This window comes from Gopherus flavomarginatus, chromosome 7 (genome assembly GCF_025201925.1).
Source record: "Gopherus flavomarginatus isolate rGopFla2 chromosome 7, rGopFla2.mat.asm, whole genome shotgun sequence".
In the NCBI taxonomy this organism is placed as follows: Eukaryota; Metazoa; Chordata; order Testudines; family Testudinidae; genus Gopherus; species Gopherus flavomarginatus.
This window is the reverse complement of record NC_066623.1, coordinates 89,453,703-89,469,965: the sequence shown is the minus strand read 5'-3', so window position 1 is coordinate 89,469,965 and position 16,263 is coordinate 89,453,703. Positions and strand designations below refer to the sequence as shown.

Genomic DNA, 16,263 nt, shown 5'->3' with positions numbered 1-16,263 from the left:
AATATGTTGTGTGGATATATTCTGAATAAATGTATCTTCAGTTTTATCCGTTGTTACAATTTGTGGCAAAGGTACGTAACTCTTTATGTACAAAGAAATTTAATTCCCAAAGATTCCTAAGGAAAGAAAAAAAGTTAGTCCACAGTCGAGCAGTGGAATTCACATAGGTGAATCTCCATTGTCTTCAGTGACTATCCGCAAAAGGCCAAGTTCTGCAGTATTCCTCCTTCTTTACTCGGGCAAAACTTTCACTGAAGCTAGTCAACAGTTTGCCTAACAATGGACAGCATGATTCCTCTCTCCCAAAAGAAAAACAAACATAAATCCCTATATATGTTGTATTGTTTATAGCCCAACCCTGCTCCCACTCACTGATTGTAGGTCCTCTGTTAGTGAATCGCTCTCATAATTTTTTTCATCTACAGCTGAACTTAGTTTAGAAAAACTAGAATATCAGTAACAAATATACATGGGCATTTTTTTAGTTATGGTTTCCGTTATAAAGATGTCTCCATAGCAGGTACACTTAACCTCTAACTAGAAACCAGTTTCAGATAAATGCATTTTTAAATTATATATACCATTGTGTATGTTTTATTCTGTTAAACATATCTAAGGGCTTTGCTGGTTCCCTGAAATTATTTATAAAGGTTTAATTTTTTTCAGCAAGAAAGAAACTTTTCCCTATTATATGGAAAAGAGTTAAACTGACTATACACAAAGGGCTGTAAAATGCTCATATTGAAACTGAAAAAAAAAATAGTAGGAAAAACATGGACTGGAATCTGGCCTCTGTTTTTTTTTAAATTGAGGTGACCTTTAAGCACATCTGCTTCTCTTAATTCATATTAAGAATTATTTAAAAAAATGCTATTGCATTTTTATGTAGCGATATCAAAGACTGTTATCACAACAGAAGCTTACCTAGCTGAATACAAAGTAACATGCTAACAAGTTGATATATAAAGTGTTTCTGAATAGAGAGATAATGACCCAGATTTTCTGGTGTGATGTTGTTTTGACCTGAACTGCCAGCATATTTTGGACCTAAAGTCATCATGATTGGCACTGGGAGGATCCCTAGAGCACCAAGGTAAAAATCCTGCAGTAGCATAGAGCCAAGAGAGCTTTTACACCACTTTGCTTCAAGAAAAAAGCAGGCAAGGCCACCAGTAGAAAGGAAAGTGATTGGGTCACACTTGTGCAAAGTATCAGAGGGCTAGCCATGTTAGTCTGTATCCACTTGTGCTAAATTGATCCTTGGAAGGATGTTTGTCCCCCGTGGCAGCCTGCTATTAATTCAGATCAGTTCTTTAGCTGTTCTGAGACAGCACAAAAGTGAGCTTTAAGTTACATTGCACAATGTTCTTGATTTGTGTTATCATTTCCCAGGGTTTTGTCTACTGTCCTTCCATGCCTTTATATAAACAAACACTTCCAATGCCAAGTTGCTTCTTGCTGAACTGGGGCTTTCGAATATTTTAAAATGTCCACATTTTAGCAACAATAGAACATTTCTTCAGTATTTGCAACTTAAGAAAACATTTCTGGAGCCTGGAGAGGATATTATTGAAAGAAAGCAACAGGATTACTGGACTGTATTTGTACATATACGCATATGATTGGTTCAACTTAATATATTTCTTGAAATTGTGTTCAAGTATTATTTATCCTGGCCTGAGGTGCATTCTTTAATGTGGCTCCTTCCTTTGGATTGCTGTCTCTGATTGCTGACAGGGGTAATGAATAAGAGGCGTAAGGAAATGTGTTCACTGGACAAGAGCAAAGTAATTTCAATGCAAGGAAATGAAGGAAACAGACCTAGAAAATCCTGAATGCATTTGGGAGCCTTAGACTCATTTTCCTTCCTTTGCTTATTTTTGCTGAGATGGTAGCGTGCTCCATAGACTCACGGTCTGGTGACTTGTGGGCATGTACACGAACAGTCAGGGCCGTTTTTACTCAGGTACACTGTGCACTCTCAGGGGCTGGCACTTTAACGTCTCAGTGCGAGAAGAACGTGCTGAGTGGCCCCTGAAGTCTCACGCCTTCAAAGGCAGCCCTCCCCTTCAGGTGCCCTTCTTGGCTTGCCACCGCGCTCGGCGTGCGCCAGAGCCACTGCAGGCAGCTCGCACACAAAGGAGGAAGGACTCGCGCTAAAGTTTCAGGGGCCCGACGCCGGCTCCTGCCCCTTTGCAAACGTGCCCTGGGAAACGTCCAGCCCTACATGCTGGAGTCGAGGAGAGAAAGTGCCGAGAGGACGCCTGTCTGCCCGCAGCGTCACGCTCGGCTCGAGAGAAGTCCCTGGGGAAGGGCGTCGGAGGAGAGGCCGAAGGGGAGCCGGGCAGACAGAGCGAGCCAGCCAGGGACACCCAGCATCGTTCGCTTCGCTGTCGGCGGCGCGGGCCCTATGCAGCCTGCCCGGGACAAACCTTGCAGCAGCTCCATTGGCTGAGAGCGGCTAGCGCTGCTGCGGCTGCTGCCAAAACAGCTCAAGCCAAGCGCCCTCTTTCTCCAGCCCCCCTCCAAGCAGGGCAGCGGCCGCTGCAGGAGCAGCGGCCCGCCAGTCAAATGGAGTGGAAAATGGCCAGTGGTGGCATATAGCGCCATAGATTATCTGCTTCACGTTTTGTATTTAGCTGCCTCTAATCTGCTTTCCTTTGCCTGAGCCCCCAGCTGGGGAGGAGGAGGGGAGAGGCAGGCGGGCGAGATTCTGTCCTTTGCTGCCGGTGCTATACGCGATAATGTTTATATGATTAGCTGAGCCCAGGGGTGGGGAGTAAAGAGAGGGGGGTGGAGATTGGAGGAGGAGGCTGGAGGTGACTCCAGTTCAGAGCCAGTGGAGAGTCTGTGTCAGGATTTAGCAGTCCCCAGTCACACACACAGAGGTGCATGAGCGAAAAGGAGCTTGCAATACAATTCACTGGCATTGTGTGCGTGTGTTGCGTTGCCCCCCCTTGCTCTGTGTGTGTGTGTGTGTGTGTGTGTGTGTTACTAGCTCCGCGCTTGGTTCCTGGGCTCCAGCCGTTCACGGGGCAGCAGCAGCGAGAGGAAGACGAGAAATCCGAGGAGGAGCTGGAGCCGTATCATGCCAGAGGCCAGAATGTCATCCAGGGAGATGTAAATAAGGTCGATGCGAACGAGAGAGACACGGAGAAGGGAGGGGGCTTTGCTCTGCCAAATTTGAGTGGGTCGCCCCGCTGCTCCTGACCTGCTGCTGGCATCGCCTTTATTCCCCTTCTCGTGATCGCTGCTGAGAAAAGACTCCCAAGGCTGGTCACAGACACTGGGCTTTGTACCGTGGGCCACCCCTTTGATTTATTGCTGTTATTTATTTATTTATTTAGTGGTCTGGCAGTCTGGCTATTTTAGACCTTTCCTGCCGAACGGGGTGTTGGAAACTGCCGGAAAATGTTGACATAGCCCTAGCGAAGGCAGCCCACCGACCGGCCGGCCGCTTGGAGGAGGAGAAGCCGCCTTGCGCGTGTTGTCCCAGCTCAGCAGCGAGCTGCAGAGCCCGCTGCCTCCCTCTCTCCCTACCCAGCCCACCTTTTCTCCTGCCCGGTCCCCGTTGCGCCCGCTGTTGCTGTGGTGCCTCCTGAACTCACTCCACTGCCCCTGGCGTGCAGAGGGGGCTCACCCGGCGCACTTCTCTGGGGCATCCGAGTTGGAGAGAGAGAACCTGGCCCGGCTCCGGTTCCGCGGCGCAAGGTAAGACGAGCTCAGGGTAACAATCTTGCTGCTGCTGTTCCCAGGACCTGTTTGCTACGTGCGTCGCTTCCCTCTTGAGCCGTTTGCAAAAAAAAAAAAAAAAAGACTGAGGAGGGGGGTTGGCTTGTTTGCTGAACCCAAGGCCGCCCCCCTTCTCCCTTGGGGTGTCCCCCGTTCCCAGTGAACCACAGTAAATTGGTGGCGGCGGCGAAGAGAGGAATAGGCCCCCCACACCCATGCAGCCTGGTTTTTTTTCACGCCATCACCAGTTACTAATAGTCCGAGCCGGTTAAATCAAAGTGCTGGGGGGGCGGGTGGGGAGCAGACCGGGCGAGCCGAGGGGGTGGGGAGGCAGGGAGGGCGCGAGGGCCGGCGGCAGGAGCATGGCTTGCTGCCTCTTGGGCAGGCAGAGCCCCGGGGGGTGGTTAATCCCCCGCCAGGGGCTTCCCAGGCAGCCCCGGAAAGGAGCCGGTGACATGAAAATGGAGCCAGATGTGAACTAGGGTGGCCGATCATGGCAGCAATTAGAGGCAGGCTCCAGGAGCGGCGGGCCGGCTTGCAGGGGGTGGGCGCCCTGGGGCAGGGGGGGCAGGGTGGGGGTGCGGAGGAGCCCCAGTGGCGTGGGGTCCCGGGGCAGCCACAGCCTCTGGGCCCCTGGAGAGAGGGGTCCCGGTACTATAGGCTCCTGGGCAGCGGGACTGGTGGAGCGGGACCTGGGGGCGGGCTGCGCTCTCCTGCCCAAAGGAGGCTCCGGGCCGCGGTGGGAGAGCAGGGCCGTGGGCAGACTGCGAGCTGCCAGCCTCTCGCCCTCCGACTCTTACTGGCGAGGTGGGGGCGGTGCATCGGCCTGTCTGACTTGGTAGCCCGGGGTCCAAGCAGAGCCTTGGCCTCTGCGAAGGCAGAGCCGGAGGAGGCTGCAGCTCCCCCTTGCAATGAAACAAGTCACCCCCCGGGATCCTCGACCTCCTCCCACAGCCCCTTCCCCCCAGCGAGGCTCTGGTGTCCGAGCTGGGGAAGGCTGTCTCCTGCCAGGCACCCCTGAAAAGGGACCAGGCTGAGCGGCTCTTCCAAAGGAGCCTGCGAGGCTCTAACTAACAGCAGGAGCCATATGGTTCCCGTTACCGGAGCAAGGCAGCCCTTGTTCCCCTCTTTGGTCTGATCCAACATTCTTTCCTGTATATCGAGCCAGCAAGTCTCCTTCTCTCCCCTCCCTCCTTGGGTTCAGAGGAGTAATATCTTGACGTGGGTTCATTCATTTATCTGTGTGTGTGTATAGAGCAGGCCCCACCGAGTCTGTTCTCTGGCGAACTCAAGTTGCGCAATGAAGAAAGTTGCATCCGTTTAGTAAATAATTACCTGTTGCAGATTTATTTTAAATAGCTTCATGAAGAGCCAGTCCGCCCAGCCGCGAGTACATAGGGAAAGAGGCTTCCAGCTAGCAATGATAATCCTTCCCAGTTGTGGAAGACGGAGGTTTTTTTAGTTTCAGATGTGGAAAGCTGGGGCCATCTGGAGACAGAAAACAAAGTACGTGTGTCACGGGCACCTTTTACTGTAACTGGGTTTAGCAAAAATAGTATCAGGTTATAAATCTAAATTAGTGGTGGTGCGGTTTGGACATAGTTGATTTGTCAGAAAGTAAAGATGTGATATTCAGGTGTATGTTTTTCTTTGCACAGAAATGTTCTTGCGCACACGATGAAGAATTCTGCAGAACAAATGTTCCGTTGTTTGGTTTTTTCAGACACTCTGATTCCCTCCTTTTGTTGCTTGTCACTAAAAGAGGTGCCATTTCACATCATTCTGCACAAATTGTTTGAATTAATGCAAGTGTGAATTCTTACCGTTTGAAGGGGGCTATTAGCATATCAAAGGTTTCTTAGTTCCAGCTCAATTGAGAAAATTTCAGCTTGTCTTCCATTTGCTTCCAAGCAGAGGCCCAAAGGGCAGTGGGAATTGTAAAGGGATAAAATGGGGAGGTGGATTTGGGTTATGTTTCTGAACTTTTGCTGTTTTGTAATTATGTGAGTGAAAAACATTGTCTGTCTGCTGCAGAGCCCTTGCAAACAGTCAGACAATTATTTTCTATTGGTTAATGGTTTGTTCAAGAAAAAGAGTGACCTTTTATGACAGCCACAGTGACATTGCTTCTGGTGTCTTCTGTCTGTTAGTGGGATTTAAAAAGCCTTTTCTACTGGACTCATGCTTTGGGTATGGCCTACACATTATGGCATTAGGGGGTCTGAATAGGAAAGAACTTCTAATTACTTCAGAGAAAAATGAAATCTTGAAATAAAAGGCTACTCAATTCCAAACCTTTGAAGTAAACATACTTTTCTTCTTAATATGTAGGCTAGGGTAATAGACAAGCTTTCAGATGTAGTTTAAAGAAAGTGTTACCACATACTTCAATTTCATTTTTATTATAAGTACATTTCTAATGTGAAAAATAATAACTTTTTGTAATCTGATTTAATGGGTTAGATATGGAATACTAAGAGCAAAGTATTATATTTTGCGGTTAATGGTGTAGTAAATATTCTTAAGGAGATGTGACAAGGCCTGTGTCGGTCTCATAGTAGAATATTTATCATTATGTTTTAAATTGGTTTACATACCTCAATTTACACAATTTTTGATTCATTAGGTACTGTTGTTTTCCTGTGTTTGCAAAGAGCAATGTCTCAGTCTACTCTTTCATTGTCTTAAAAAATCAATATTCATAATCTGGCAAACCGAGAGCCAAGCAAAATGCAGTTATCCTTCAGTAAGGTGGGCCCTTTTCCAGAGAGTCGATGGGTCTTGGGGACTGCATTCTGGTCTCTCTCTTGTCTTTGGCAAAAAATAACTTTGCATCTCCTAGACCTCTTAAACTGAATAAAATATAATCTATTTTTTATGTTTGGTTTTTTTTTTAAAGTGGTTTTGAATGTTTTGTAGGTTCATGGGTTCTTTACACATAGTAGTGTAAGGAATATGAATAGGACATGCCTTTATTGTAAGAGGTATCTTTACTAATGTTCAGAAGAGTTCTTTTTACTTTCATTTAATAAAGAAACTGAGTTGCATGGTATACGAGTCTTGAAGAAAACTGTAGTTAATTACATAGTTTATTTAGATTTGTATTACCCTTAAATGGACAACACTTCGATATTTTGTAGATAGATGTGTTTTAGTGGTCCTAAAATCGTGTCATTACTTTGAGGTAATTTTCAGCAGTTTATTTGCCTAATGCCTTCAGCTGTCTAAAGTGTACCTTTTGGTGGTATAAAAGGAACAGATTAATGTGATTGCCATTATTGCACTTAAGTTGCTGTTAACTAGTCTGCTTTGAATGCAAAGCGCTATAAAGAAAGTGCATTATCCTTAGCGCTATTAGGGATAATCTAAAAATTGTCTTGAAAATGTTGCACTTCAGTTTATGTGATGGTGATCCCAAATTTGACAAATCTCTAAAGATATAAAATGCAGTGGAAGAAAGATATTCAACATTCAGATGACAAAATTGGACCACTTAGAGAAAAATTAATGTGCAACAGCAGCACTTCAGCTGCCATTTTCAATCACTGTGGGTTTCTGTGTGTTGGCAACAGAAAAGGAACATAGACATTCATATAGTTCTGGGAGCTGGTGGTTGGGGAAATCAGGATATTGAATCATGTGAGGTAGAACAGACCGATTACTTCAGGTTTTGACTTGAGAATGGCCAATAAACATTTTTTTGGTGGGGCTTCTGGCTCCCCTTGCTCATTAATAGACCAACATCAAAGCGAGCAACCAAACTTCCAAATGTTATAAAAACTAATGTAAAGATACAGATCTTACATGTAGTCTTGCAAGTCTTAATTTAAGACAAGCAGTTGGAGTTTTTATTGCAGCAATTTTCACAATCAGCAGAGACATTAACACCAGGCTTCTGGGTGTTTCCTTCCTTACAATGAGCAAGAGGAGAGCTTTAAAAAACAAAGTTTGTTTAGTAGTTCAGTCCTTGTTTGATCACTTCAGAAGCTTTCTGCATGTTTTATTTATCTTTTTTATAGCTTTTAATGCGTTAAATCAGGAATTGGCTTATTCAGAGGATATTTCTTAGCTTGGGTAAGAAAATACTTTATTTAAATTAAAATAATCAAGGTGGCAATAGTATAAAAGTTTGTGCTATATTTATTTTTTAATGATACATACTAAACATGGGATTTTGTTTCTGAAAAATGTGATAGTTCAAAGTGTATCTCTTTTTGAATAAGGTTATATCTTTTTAGTAGAGTAATCAAATTAATGTACTGTACTGTTTGGTAAATACATTGTAAAGTAGCAGGTTGTAATTTCACTTTTAGAAAAACAGGGACCTATTTGCAGCAAATTTTGTCTAAATTCAAGTTGGAAAAACATTTGTATTTAAGTAAGTCTTGCTATTAACTGTGTGCATCCAGTATAGAGAAAATTACATAGTAAGGAAAAATCAGAGATTGAAGCATAAAGATGATCAATTTTTTTTTGAAAATTTGGCCTAAAAAGTTTATCTGATGCACCGGTACATGGTAGCTTTGCTCACACCACTTCCATGTAGTGTGTTGACTTTTTTGTTGAAAATTTTTGTAGATTTCTTCTAAACAGCTCTTGCAGAACTTACTGGTAAAATTATCTTTACCAGGAACTACACTAATCTCTAGACAATTCTTTTAAATTTTAAATAATTGCAATACATTTTCCTGAGCCATCATATTTTCCATTGGGAAGTACATGAGGATGACAGATAAAACAGGAACTTGAAGTAGCTATTAATGATCTTACCAGGTGAAGTGCAAGAGAAGAAGTTAAACTATGTCTGGCGGATAATTGAAATCATATTCATGCACAGGTAGACAGGCAGTCAGTTATAAAGCAGCATACTTTATAGCAAACTTTAGTGAAATTATAATCAATCATGTTACCTAGATATGTCATGTCCAACAGAATTTTTTTTTAGCATTTTATAGGATTGATACATTTGTGATGTGAAAAGGCAGCTTGAAACAGCAAAATAGTCTACTAAAGTATTTAGGTGCAGTTTTAAACTTAATTCTGTGTTTTATTTTTGCTTTTCAAATCTTAGAGTTTTAAAAAACTAAAAGATTTAAACAATCACTCTATTGCAAGTGGATGTCAAGATAACTGGAAAAGCAAAAAGCTATGTAAAGGCCATTCTCAGTATTTTTAACAATGCTGTTTAATATTTAAATAGATTTCAAAGATACATCCATTTGCTTTTCAGCAGTCCTTAAAATAAAAGTAGTAGGTGATTCTGTAGGGATAGGTACGTTTGTGGTATTATTTGAATACATCTATAGGAAGAAGTGTATTAAATCTTTACTTAATAAACACACTTATTTCAATCTGAGCTGTGTCTAGTAAAAAGATTAATTCAAAGTTGTCACTCTTAAAGCCCTGCTCAATAACCATATTTTCTTGAAGCTCAACTTTTTCTGTCAGTGTGCGAAATACAGGTTCCAACATTTTGGGGTTTTGTGTGCTGTTTACTCGCTAGTGATTTAAGTTGTAAAAATGCATTGCTTAATGAGTAGTACAATCAATTCAACCCTCTTACGATACAAAGTGATAATTTAAAACCAGTTCTTAAGAAAAGGGCCCTTGATCAGATTCTGAATTATAGCATAGTCCAGGTTATGGGTCATTATCTTAAATTGAGTATTTTATAGGACTTTGAAGAAATATATAATTTGCATGTGTCATGATTTCTTTCTTGTTTGATTTTCATCAGTCATTATTGCTACGATTCAACTTACACAAGCCTGTTATTTACCAAAAATTATTTAGAAAGGCATAATAATCAAGAGCATTGCAGACTGACTGAAGGAAACACAATGCTTAACACCTGCAGGTAAAGTGCAGCCTACTGCAAAATGCTATTGATTGCTTTTGTGGCACAAAGCAAGCTTAAATACAATTTATTTAATTACAACAAAATTGCAGTTTTATGAAGTAATATACTTCACCTTTTTAGAAGATTTTACATGTTATTTGCTAGTAAGTAAAATCCCATCACAGTAGTATGAATTTGTTCAATTACCAGAGCAGCTAAGGGGCATAGGGTGGGGTGGGGAAATCAATTTACACTGAAAAGCACCAGAAATGAGATTAACTTGGTTAGTAGGAATTTGCCAGGAGTGTCTAAATTGCTTAATATTATAAAATGTTACCATATTTCATGTACACATCATATTTGTTATTTGGCTGTTTTTTTTTTTTTTTTTGTAATGTGTAAGCATTTCTATTTTTATTCCTACAATAGCATTTGCAGATAAGTCGAAAGTCTAACAGTAACTTTACAAAATAGAGGGACTAATACTCTCCTCTAAAAGAAATAGTACTATTTTAGATAAGTGATCACAACTAGTTATTATACCTTAGCAGACATTTCAGACTGAAAGGCAAGAGATAAAAATTTAATTTCAAAGAGGCCCCAACAGTATCCATATTCTTGTCTGTATGTAAAAAGTCTTTGCTCATCACCTCCAGAATAAAAAAACCATTGTTACTTCTTAATATAAACCATTTTTTGTGGAGTATTTAATATTGACATTAGCATTTTATCTTTAGTCCTTGTATGTAAACCATGAATTGGAATTTTTGTATCTGCAAAATCTGTTGCGGTCTAGACCTCCTAGTATTTAACCAGGCACCTGCTGAACTCTGCTCTTGCTTCATTCAGTCACCAAAACTGACTGCCACAAGGACGGGCAACATGATAAGTTAGAACCAGTGGACCATTTGTAGGTAATAAAGTCAGTTTACTGGAATTTCCGAGGAAAGTGGTTAAAAAGAGAGAACAAATGTCACTTTGAATAAAGATGTTTTAATCAGAGTTTCTGCCTTAGGGTAAAATTTAGGTCGGTTTTAACCAGGATGTAATGTCTCCCTCTGCAGAGAACAGTATTAATTACGGTGTGACAAGGGAATGTGTATTGAGGAAAATGGGGTATCTCTTGGTCTTGTCATAGATTTTCTAATCTGTGAGGAATACGTTATAAATATTAAAATTCACACAAAGGGAACTCAACTCCGTATTTCAATGCTGAAAGCAGTTACCTTCAAAGAACTCTATTTAAAACCAATAGACCTTTTCCAGGGGCCTCTTTAGTGCTGTGAAGTTTAAAATATTTTGTGTTCCTTTCAAAGTAATGCGATGGTGCAGTTTTTCATCCGAATGCTTGCTTCCATTTTATTGCATAAACATGACAGAGTCTAAGTCTGTCTCTGCTAGGTTCCTTGGTGGATTAAACCCCTCTGAAAAGAATATCCTTTTATTTTAAAAGCAGTTTTAAAACAGATCTTTCCTACCATCTTTTTTTCTTTTTTCAACTGCCAAAAATATATAATGTAGTATGGCATAATTGCCAACAGATCTTTGTTGTGCCCAAGTTGTCTTGTTGGAAGAGAATGGAGGCAGAGTTGCAGGGGTAGAGGTGTGGGAGGGAAGAGAGGACTTTACACTGTTTACTGTATTTTTTTTTTTTAAATTTTGCATTTTAGTTGTTACTTGTCCTGATTAGCTACAAATGCTTAGCCAAAGTACAAGCCAAAACAGTAGTTGTCTTAGGAATTTTTCTATTACAAGGACTAGATTTTAGATGCTAACTTCTAATGCCGTACAAAGTAAAAGATGTTTAATATTTTGATACTGAATTTAGTAAGGGATTGTATTACATCATTCTTCATAATGAAGAGAAATAAGGAAAGGTGTTCTTTTATCTGGTGGTGGTTTTTGAAGAAAAGGTTATTTTAATGTTGTTCATCATCAAAAGCTGCACAGATTTTTGATAAAAATTAGATATTTATTTATGGATATATTTTTAACTCTTTTTCTTGTATTGCAGTACAGAGTAAAGTAACTCACTGTGTGTGAGCTGTGCTTTTAAACTAAGTTACTTATATATTTGGTTGCTTCTAGATGTGATAGAATATTCACTCTAATTTAGATGGGTTTCTTCCTTTCTTTGTGTCCTCTGTTGGTATTTTCATATCAGTCAACACCTCAAACTGGTTATTGTTTTGAATCCAGACGATGGAATAATCTAACACCCGTTACTGTCAAAAATTGTTCCTGGCAGCTGGGGGAGGGGATGATTGACCTTGTTTGAGACTCTAATACTTGCTTTGTAGTTGATGGGATTTGGTGTGCATGGACGGTCTTACCATCCAAGCACTGATTGCAATATGATACCTTTCCCACAGTCCTTTTTCTTTCTTCAGCTGCCATAAATATGTATTGTAGTATGGCATAACTAACCACGGAGGAGAGGTCAGTGGGCAATGTCAGTTCTGAATAAAATGCATTTTAAAAAATGTAGTAACTATTTCAATTGTTGATTTTGAATTTCAGAAGATGATAGGTCTAATTTCTTTGGCAAGCTCATGACTCCAGGTTACATGACAGAACATGATCATGTTAAACTGACTCAGCCATTGTTTTACCCATTTGTACTGTGTTGTAACTTTGGCAACTTTTTCTGTTTGAATTCATTGAATAGAAAGGGTTGCGTTTAGAACGCAAGAGATGACACAGCTCTTTGGTCTGAAGAAATAATACGTCTCCTAAAAGATCTGTTCTCAGTATTTTGTTTGGTAGGTTTTACATTTAGACATCAGAAGATTGAAGTTTAGGTCTATTGATGTGACTGATTTCAGTGTAGCTGAAGTATTCCTTATAGGTGGATTAGCACGGCCTGATTGTCCTCTCATTTATACTGGCAAATATCTTGGGTAAGTGCATTTATACTGAAATCATTGGAGCTATACTAATATAAAACTAGTGTAAGTGAGATGAGTATTAATGTCCTGGTGTATTAATGGCCAGGGCATCTAAGAGAAAAGGGAGAGGATAAAATAAACAGTATATTATAGATGATACAGGAAGGGATTCGGGGGGCAGGACAAAAAATTTGCCTCTACTCACAGGAGTTTGAAAGAGAGAACTTTGAGAGAGAAAAACAAAATATCTTTCCCCCCTTTACAAACCATAATCTTGTAAAATACTTGCCATAGATCCTCATCTCGCTAAGATGCCCCCCCCCCCCCACTCCTTTTGCTCTACTTTCTCCATTTTAGGAGTTACATACTAGTACCTGATAACGACAGGTTATGGATTCACCCGCTAAAAACGTCCCTGCAGCAGGAGAGAGCTCAGCATGTGCCAGCCATTGTCCAGACGTGTGTGTACAAAATTTGCCCTGTTTTTTGTCCTGGTTAACCACTATACCCTTACTAGAATGTCATCAAATACAGATTCTCTCAGATTATTTCATCTGGTTTTTAATGTAAATTGATGTTGAAAGCAATGCAAGCTATAGTTTTAGTTTAGTTCAGGGGTTGGCAACCTTTCAGAAGTGGTGTGCCGAGTCTTCATTTATTCACTGTAGTTTAAGGTTTCGCGTGCCAGTCACACCTTTTAACGTTTTTAGAAGGTCTCTTTCTATAAGTCTATAATATGCAACTAAACTATTGTTGTATGTAAAGTAAATAAGGTTTTAAAAATGTTTAAGAAGCTTCATTTTAAATTAAATTAAAATGCATAGCCTCTGGGCACTGAGAGTGCCACTGAAAACCAGTTCACATGCCGCCTTTGGCATGCTGGCCATACGTTGCCTACCCCGGTTTAGTTTCTAGAGTGGAAGATGGTCCACTGGTTAGTGCACTAGCCTGTGACTTACAGAGGGGCCTGGTTCTACTTCCTTGCTCCATTGTAGATTTTCTGTGTGACCATGGACAGATGGGCAAGTCACTTAGCGCCCTCTGTGCCCCAGTCTCCCACATGTAAAAATGAAGGTAATAGCACTGCCCTACCTCACAGGCGAGAAGTGAGGATAAATACATTAAAGCAGTGATTCTGAAAGCCGGTCCACCGCTCGTTCAGGGAAAGCCCCTGATGGTCCGGGTTGGTTTGCTTACCTGCCGCGTCTCCAGGTTCGGCTGATCGCGGCTCCCATTGGCTGCAGTTCGCTGCTCCACACCAATGGGGGCTCCGGGAAGGGCGGCCAGCACATCCCTCACCCTGCATTGTTTCCCGCAGCCCCCATTGGTCTGGAGTGGAGAACCGTGGCCAGTGGGAGCCATGATCGGCCGAACCTGCGGACACGGCAGGTAAACAAACTGACCCGGACCACCAGGGGCTTTCCCTGAAAAAGCGGCGGTCTGACTTTGAGAAGCACTGCCTTAAAGGTTGTGAAGTGCTTCAAGATCTACTATTAAGGAGTGATTTGTAAGAGCTAGGTATTATGTTCATTTTTTCAACGAGAACAGTCCATGTAGGGCCAAATCCCTCATCTTACAGGACGAGTAGTCCTCCTGAAATGTCACTACTTAGAGGATTTGGTCCTGAAAAGAAAGATAGCCTTACTCACTCTTCAGTTCTTTCTTTCCATGTTAGAAAAGGCATTAACATTGCCGCCACGCTTAGGTCTTTCTAGTTTTTTGAGACTGAGTATGGTTAGACTGGACAGTTGCTTAATTTTAATCTGCTTAGTATTTATAGTTCCAGTTATTGAGGATTTTTTCCCATTTATGTTGAAATTTTTTTCATTAAAGTTCATGTTACATATGTTAAGAATAAATAAAGACATTTCAAGCAGGGAAAATGCTGATTGGAAGGCTAATAAAAAGCAATCTTCCTTCAGTTGAATGAAAACTGGTTATAAAAACAAGATGATTGCTTCCATAAATATTATACAGATTACTATAGACTTAATTTTTAAATGGTCGAGTAGAGCTTAACATATCTGTGTTCAACCTAATTGATTCTAAACTTTGTGGAGCTATATATCTGAAAGTGGCATAGGGTCTTATCTGCAGCAGTAAATACAGCCATAATGCTGCTGTTTGTTTGTTTGTAAGTAAGGGAGATACACCAGTCGGGGCGGATGTGTTGTCTTGTTTTGGGTGGTCTGTCATTTCAGGTTAGTTTTGTGTAAACAGAACAGTGTTTTTCCTTCCTCTGAAAACATTTGAAAAAGACTTTGAAAAAGAAGTCTGTGTATCTTGAATATTAAGGACTAAAGCTGTACGCATAACTAATTCTGAAGGGCAATAACAGTCCTATAGAGCCAGCAAAAATATTTTAAGGGTGGCTTCTCCAGTAGCTGTTTGTATCAGATAACTGATAGGAAAAGGATATCTTGGGGGAATTGGTGACCAATTATCAGGGTTCTTTTCTGGCTACTGCCCATGTTTTTCATATATTTTTGCTACCCCTTCTTATTACCTGCAGAGGGAGCTTGTATATGAGATAATCAACATAATCAAGGCATTGAGAGCTGAAATGTTTCCAGTAAATACAATTTCATTTCATTGAATACTCTGTCATACTCATGCAGTGCAGAAAGAAAGCTTGTTTAAAGGATTTTCCATCACTAACAGAGATGACAATGGGCAAAGATATAAAAAGTCAAGAAGGCAACATTTACAATATAATTGTTTCAGACTTAAGAGAAGTCCCTTTATTTCGTTACTGGAAATGAAAAAAGAATTGAAGGAAATAATTTTCTTGCACGTCAAATTGGTATTTTTATTCCATTTATGATGGTTACAAAAAAAGCCCTAGGAAGCAAAATACAGCAAATTCATTGGTTGCATAAACTGTCTCCTCTTTTTTAACAAATGTCCTGCGGAAATCAGATAGACAACATAGTACTTTGAGGACATGTGAAAGTGCCTGCATAGACTCTAAGCAGAAAGCATTAGGTCTTTTCCATTTAAATATAAATTACAATTGGCCTATTTAGAGATGCAAGTTTCTTTTAATTTTCATGCTTTTATGAAATAACCTGTAATGCTAGTCAATTTCATAATTATATAGTTGACAAATTAGTGCATTAGTATTTAAACAAGACAACTAGTGGTTAAGAATCAATCCAGCATTAAGATTTTTTAGAAAACTGCTGTCTTAAAAAATAATGCACGCAGAAGAATACTGAATTATAAGATTATTTGTAAATAAAAAACACTACTTTTAAGAAGCAGAAATGCTTTCATTTGAAACAATGAATGAAAAGATCAGTTGGTACAGGTTTGATAATTTTCATTGTAAATTTCTGGGCATTGAAATGATGATCCTTTAAAAAAGTTAAGACCTTTTTTAGTGAAGAAAACAATTCATTTTTAAGATAGTTTTGCTTGCTGAGCAAGAAGCATTTGAATAAATTCTGCACTATTTAGCTCTGAAAAATGGTGGCAGTCATTTTTCATTTAAAATATTTCAGTAAGTTTGCAAGCTATTTGCTATTATACTGTTATGAAATAAAGCATTATGCATAGTTGCACATTCCATAAAACAGAAACAGCACTCAGTAACATGCTCCCTTGTAATAAATCCTCCAAGAAAATTGGTTTGAGAGTTGATTTTCCATCAGTTTATTACAGAGCTGTAAAACTTAAAACATATATGTGTAGCGGAATGCAGTCGTCTTGTTGCATTTTGGATTATCATTTTAAACACCTAGAAAAGGTTTACTATGTCTAACAGGGCACTATCTCAGTACCGATTTATTATTTATACTGGCT

The 16,263-nt window shown here is 40.5% G+C and overlaps 1 protein-coding gene across 23 annotated transcripts in view; it reads left to right on the top strand.

The window, feature by feature from the left end:
• The window catches only part of ADGRL2 (adhesion G protein-coupled receptor L2), a 476,253-nt gene that overhangs the window by 287,007 nt on the left and 172,983 nt on the right, over positions 1-16,263 (top strand). For 3 of the 23 annotated variants that reach the window (XM_050963495.1, XM_050963494.1, XM_050963473.1), the window contains exon 1: positions 1,295-3,711. The exons of 19 other annotated variants lie outside the window; for them this stretch is intronic. The gene's annotated coding sequence lies outside the window, so the exon portion shown is untranslated. Of the gene's footprint in view, positions 1-1,294; positions 3,712-5,091; positions 5,239-16,263 lie in introns of those variants that run through there. One more of the 23 variants, XM_050963476.1, reaches the window with a different exon arrangement.